The sequence below is a fragment of the Hemitrygon akajei genome, chromosome 3, assembly GCF_048418815.1.
Source record: "Hemitrygon akajei chromosome 3, sHemAka1.3, whole genome shotgun sequence".
Taxonomy (NCBI): Eukaryota; Metazoa; Chordata; class Chondrichthyes; order Myliobatiformes; family Dasyatidae; genus Hemitrygon; species Hemitrygon akajei.
In genome coordinates this window covers 119,380,404-119,387,109 of record NC_133126.1, presented here as the reverse complement: position 1 = coordinate 119,387,109, position 6,706 = coordinate 119,380,404, and positions in this window count along the sequence as shown.

The following is a 6,706-nucleotide window of genomic DNA, read 5'->3' as shown; positions in this document are numbered from 1 at the left end:
ATAAGGCCATTCAGTCTATTGAGTCTGTTCCACGATTCCATCTCCTGCCTTTTCCCTGTAGCATTTGACATCTTGACTAATCAAGCACCTGTAGTTGCAGTTAAATGTGATCCACAGTAGCAGGGCAGCAGCTGATAGGGTTGAGGGCAAGAAAGATGATGTGACAAATAAAATTGAATGGAAGGACAGCAAGGGACAAGCTAATAAGTATGGTAGGACCAATGTGCTAAAATGTGTTAATTTCAATGCCAGAATTATGGGCAAGAGGCTGGATAAGTCTGTTGCAAATACAGTGACCTAGATTTGTGAAAGACAAGACTGGCTGTTCAATATTCCTGGGTTTTGTTCTTTTAGATGTGATAGCAAAGGGTGATAAAGGAGTGGAGGGGTTGCACTACTGTTTAGGGAGAATGCCAGTACAGTAGACATACTGGAGGGATCGTCTACAGTGGCAATTTGGTTGAGCTCAGAAATAGAAAAGGTGCAATTACACTGTTGGATTTATAATATTTGTTAAACTTAACACCATAGTTGGGCCAGCATGATCGTGTAGTGGTTAGCACAATATTTTACAGTACAGGCAACCTGTTTCAATTCCCACTGCTGCCTGCAAGGAGTTTGTACATTCTCCCTGTGACCATGCGGGTTTCCTCCCGGTGCTCTGGTTTCCTCCCACAGAACAAAGACGTACCGGTTGGAAGGTTGATTGGTCATTGTAAATTGTCCCTTGATGAGGCTTGGATTAAACTGGGGTGTTGCTGGGCAGGATAGATCAAAGGGCCAGAAGGGACCATTCTGTGTTGTAACTCAATAAAATAAAATAAACAGATGGAGCAGGTTTCTTCAGTGCATCCAGGAGGATTCTTGAAAGAGTCTATAGAAAGTCCAATTACACGGGAGATTGTACTCGACCTAGTTTTTGGGAAACAATTTGGACCAGGTGACAGTGGGTGCACATTTTAGATATATTGACCATGATTCATGTTTTGACAGTTATGAGTAAGGATAAAAACTGACCTTGCTGGAAGAAGTTAAATTGGGGGAGGGATAATTATGAAAGGATATTAAAGAACTAAGCAGTGTTGACTAGGAGTAGCTGCTGTCAATAAACCCATATCTGTCATATGGGTATTCTTCAGAGAGCAGCTGTTAGAATTCAAGATTGGCATGTTCCAGTAGAAGGTAAGGATAAGGATGCCAATGTAACAGAATCATTGTTGTCCTGAGATGCCCTAAATTTAGTCAGAAAGCAAAAAGGGAAAGGTATGAGAAGTTCAGAATCAGAATCAGTTTTATCATCACAGATGTATCTTGTGAAATTTGGTGTTTCGTAGCAGCAGTACAATGCAAGACATAAAAGAATTACAATTAAGTTACAACAAGAAATAAAATAAATAAATCATGTAAAAGAGGTGGTGTTTGTGGGTTCATGGACTTACCAGCAATCTGACAGCATTGGGGATAGGTTGTTTTATGTTGGTCTCATGTCAGTCAAAGTGTTTCCCCTTGGTGAGCACTGAAGGAATGTATTCTTTAAGGACCTTCACCACCTCCTCCAGCACCAGGCACATTTTCCCCATTCGTCCCTGAGAGCCTCTACCCACACACTGGCCATCCTCCTGTTTTTCACATACGTGTGGAATGCCTTGGGGTGCTTACCCTGAACTGACTTCCCGTTTCCTTTCCCTCATCTGATGGTCACCCAGCCAACTGCATCCTGCAACGTCAGTGTGACTGCTACTCTGTGGCTCCTGTCGGTCAAAGTCTTAGCCTCCTGAAGGTTCTGTATTCATCCAACTCCAATTCCCTAACATAGTCCGTAAGGAGCTGAACATTTTCAAAGCATTTAGGCCTTAAGAAAATGAAAGTATTAAATTTATTATGAAACTGCATTGGCGAATATACAAGGCCAATTGACCAAGAATCAAGCATCGAGCAAGTTCTTTCAACTCTGGAGGCTCATTCATGTGGACCTGCTATCTTCATCCTCACAGTTAGTTCATTCACTCCACCAGTGGATCTGAAAAATTGTGCATAGGTGTTGCTGCCCTATCTCTCTGTATATCTGTGATTAATGGAGCAGGTTCACCCAAATTGATTCCAACATGGAGAGCTTGTTGCAGAATCGACTGGGCCTAAACTCACCTGAGTTTAGAAAACCCAGAGGTGATCTTCCTGACATGTCCAGGATTAATGCCGTGCTTGACAGGGTAGATGTGAAGATGACTTGTGTATCTAGAACTAAGTGATCACTACCTCAAGATAATAGATTGGGACAGAAAAAAGGAGAAATTTCTCCATTGAGAGGATGCTGAATCCTTGGGATTTTCTGCCAAGTATGGCTGTGAAGACTCTGCTGAAACATAATTCAGGATAAATCTTTAGGAGTGTAAATAGTGAATGAAGGAAGACATGGTTTCCTGGTGCAGGAGAGGAGGAGTATAAGCTCAACCTTATGGATTGGCAGTACAAGTGGAAGGCCCATTCCTAATGTTCTCTTTGCCCCTCATTTCCCCCTCCACTTTCTCTACACCTGTTTCATTTCTAATTTATCCCAGTTCAGAAAAAAGTTCATCAACATGAAACATAGTAAATCATTTCCCTTTGCACACAGATGCTACCTAACCTGCTGGTTATTTCCAACATTTACTGTTTTTCCACCAGATTTCACCCAGGTGCACTTAAAGTGTATTCCTTTCAGAGAATAATTCATTCAACATAAGATCATAACTAATTACAGGAAAAGGCCATTCAGTCCCTCATTCTCAAAGGTACCACGGCATCACTCCCCATGCTACATTGACAACTGCTTTGGTGCTGCTTCCTGCACCCATGCGGAGCTTGTTGACTTCATCAACCTTGTCTCTAACTTCCATCCTGCCCTCAAGTTTACCTAGTCTATTTCTGACACCTCCCTCCCCTTTCTCGATCTCTCTAACTCTGTCTCTGGAGACAGCTTATCTACTGACGGTTATTATAAACTCACTGACTCAGAGCTACCTGGACTATACCTCTTCACACCCAGTTACTGGTAAAAATGCCATTCCTTTCTTTCAATTCCTCCATCTCCACTGCATCTACGTCCGTTCTTACCAATGTACAGGAGGCCACACCGGGAGCACCGGATAGAGTAGGTAACCCTAGCAGATTCACAGGTGAAGTGTCGCCTCACCTGGAAGGACTGTTTGGGGCCATGAATGGTAGTGAGGGAGGTGGTGTAGGGGCAAGTGCAGAACCTGTTCCAGTTGCAAGGATAAGTGCCAGGAGGGAGATCAGTGATGAGGGACAAACAGAAAAGGGAATTGCACAGGGAGTGTGTCATGGTCCGGATCGGTTCCCCTTTAAATTTAGTTAGGTTGCGATCTGGACCATTGACGCCTTGTTCCCTTTTAATTTTGTTTCACGCATCCCTTGAGCTTGGCAATCAAGGTAATCTACCCTCGACCCGAACCGGCAGCTTATAAGCCCTTGGCTTTAGCCGTTCAGGGCGAGAGTGTTAAGCCTTCACGAGTCGCTGCTGCTGCTACGACAAGCCAGAGTGATCCAGCCCGCATCGGAGTACCAGCAATTCACCTTCCGTCGCCAGAGTGATCCAGCCCGCATCGGAGTACCAGCAATTCACCTTCCGTCGCCAGAGTGGGTCCAGGCAAGGTCAATCTACCAGGGGTGAGTTGAAGGCAGAGTCCTGACTCGACATTCATGCCCCTTGTCTGTGTCTACCCCCGAAGAAGAGCCCCAGCTCGGTGCCTGAGCTGAAGGTGGAGTCCCGGCTCAATGTCATGCCCAGTGTTTGTGTCTACCACCTGAAGAAGAGTCCTGGTTCGGTGTCTGAGTGGAAGGCGGAGTCCTGACTCGATGTTCCTGCCCGTTGTCCATGTCTACCCTTCAAAGAAATCCTGGCTCAGTACCTGAGTGGAAGGCGGAGTCCTGACTCGATGTTCCTGCCCGTTGTCCATGTCTACCCTTCGAAGAAGTCCTGGCTCAGTACCTGAGTGGAAGGCGGAGTCCTGACTCGATGTTCCTGCCCGTTGTCCATGTCTACCCTTCGAAGAAGTCCTGGCTCAGTACCTGAGTGGAAGGCGGAGTCCTGACTCGATGTTCCTGCCCGTTGTCCATGTCTACCCTTCGAAGAAGTCCTGGCTCAGTACCTGAGTGGAAGGCGGAGTCCTGACTCGATGTTCCTGCCCGTTGTCCATGTCTACCCTTCGAAGAAGTCCTGGCTCAGTACCTGAGTGGAAGGCGGAGTCCTGACTCGATGTTCCTGCCCGTTGTCCATGTCTACCCTTCGAAGAAGTCCCGGCTCAATACCTGAGTGGAAGGCGGAGTCCTGACTCGATGTTCCTGCCCGTTGCCTCCGTTGGGCGGGTCTGGCCGGACTGCCGCTGCCCGGCGGGGGTTCCCCCCTTTCTACCCATTGCTCCCCAAGGGCCGTGGCGGTCCCAGTCCCCAGGGTCCGAGTCCAAGGTCCACGGCTGTCCATGTTCAGCCTGTCCAAGTCCAAAGTCCGCGGCTGTCCATGTTCAGCCTGTCCAAGTCCAAGGTCCGCGGCTGTCCATGTTCAGCCTGTCCAAGTCCAAGGTCCGCGGCTGTCCATTTTCAGCCTGTCCAAGTCCAAGGTCCGCGGCTGTCCATGTTCAGCCTGTCCAAGTCCAAGGTCTGCGGCTGTCCCATTCCCTTGTTTCCAAGTCCCAGGTCTGTGGCAATCCAAGTCCCTAGTCCCCTAGTCCAAGGTTCGAGTTTCTCTTTGTCCTCGATTTCCCGATCTTCTGTGTAGTGAGTAATAAACGCTATTTTATTGTACCTAAGAAAGACGTGTTTGTGTCCTGCGTGTGGGTCCTCTCCCAGCACCCTTGTCCCCACCGCGTCACAGAGCGATCCCTGCGGAAAACAGAAAGTGGCGGTAGGTGGGAAGGGAAGGATGTGCTAGGTGGGCCCGTTGGAGATGGCAGACTTTACAGAGATATTTGTGCTGGAAACGGAGACTGGAGGGGTGGTAGACAACATCCACTGACCACTCTCATTAATCTAACTCGTCACCTGGAGAAAAATCTCTATCAAGTTAGTAAGACATGACCTTCCCTGCACAAGCCATGCTGGCTCTTTCTAATTAGGCCATGTATTTCCAAATGCTCACATTTCCTATCCCTAAAAATTTTCTCCAGCAATTTCTCTACAACTGACTTGAGACTCGCCAGCCCATAGTTCCCAGGATTTTCCTTTGATCCCTCCTTAATTAGCAGCACAAAATTAGCCACTTGCCAGTCCTCTGGGACTTAGCCTGTGGCTAGGGATGACATGAAGATACCAATCAAGGTCCCAGTAATCTCATCTCTTGCCTCTTTCAATAAACTGGGGAAATCCCATCAGGTCCTTGAGAGGAAAACAGAAAATGTACAGAGCATTAAATAAAAGAATAAAAAGTACTGGAAAACTCATCAGGTCAAGCATCAGCTTTGGAAAGAGAAACAGATAATGTTTCAGGTCTAGCATCCTTCGTTAAAACTACTTAAGTGAAATAGGTTAGTGAAAGTAGCAGGAAGAGAAGGAAAGTGCAAGTGCTTGAACAATATAAATGTCTTTCATAGAGTGAAATAAAATGGTTGTTTAGGGGTATTTGAATTCCTTTGTCTGTGTAATGTTGAAGCCTGGAGAGTGGAGGCAGGAGGTTTGTCTTAGAGCTGCGAGGGCCGTCTGTATACGTGGTTGTCTGAGAGGGAGGAAATGGACTTGTTTTCTCTGTTGTTGCTTTCTTGCTTGGTATGTCCTGTTTTATTGTGTTCTGTGTTGTTCTGCCAGACATTGTGGCCACGTTATATTGTCGCCGGAATTTCAAATAAATCGAGGAAGCAGCTCACACTCTCACCTGAGCTTCAGGTTGAACTGCATGCAACCAAGGAAGACAGTTGAGAAAGGAGGAGTTTCACTGGAGAATTTATTTGTGGTTTGCAGGCCAATAGCTGGAGATAGTAAAGTAACATAATCCCTGTTCCATACTTCTCCATTTCCAGGAATGAGAACATCATTGGCGTCAGTGCTAAAGCAGATCCGTATCTGACATTGTTGAGCTCGCTTCTGAGTCACAAAGGCTGAAAGGGGCCTCATCAGAAAATGAGAGACCATGCCTTCCCTTGACCTCTTTTCCTATTGTGCCTCCTCTGTGGTTATGTGATGGTTTTCTCGTCATTTCAGGAAAATGTATTTTATTTGTCACACCTGAGCTTTCTTTCAAATCTGTAGAAAAGTACAACTCGTCCAACCTGACTTCACAGTGCTACATGCAGAAGTATTGAAGAAATTTGAATGTTCAAGAGCCCTGAAATAAAGCTGTTATGTGTTGACAAAGAGTAATATATATTAAAAAATCATGCAGTTAAAAATGTTCACAGCATATTGTTGTGATTTACATTAAACAAGAATGAAAACTGAATTTGACCCTGAAAACAAACTTTGCTTGAAATGATTGTACTTTGTTTTCACTGTTGTACTGCCCAGTTTGAGCCACTGGTAGATCCTGTGGCAAATTCCATGAGGTATTCATTTTTCTCTCTGTTCTAGGTCACACCTGGATCACAGAAGAAGCCAGTGTTGATATGTCAGTTAAACCTGGTGCCTGGTTTGTTTGCATTTTATCTGTGGAGAGATCACAAATTGCTGATTCCAGTGGGTAACCATCATTAGAAGAGAGAAATGTGGGAACGAGAAATGT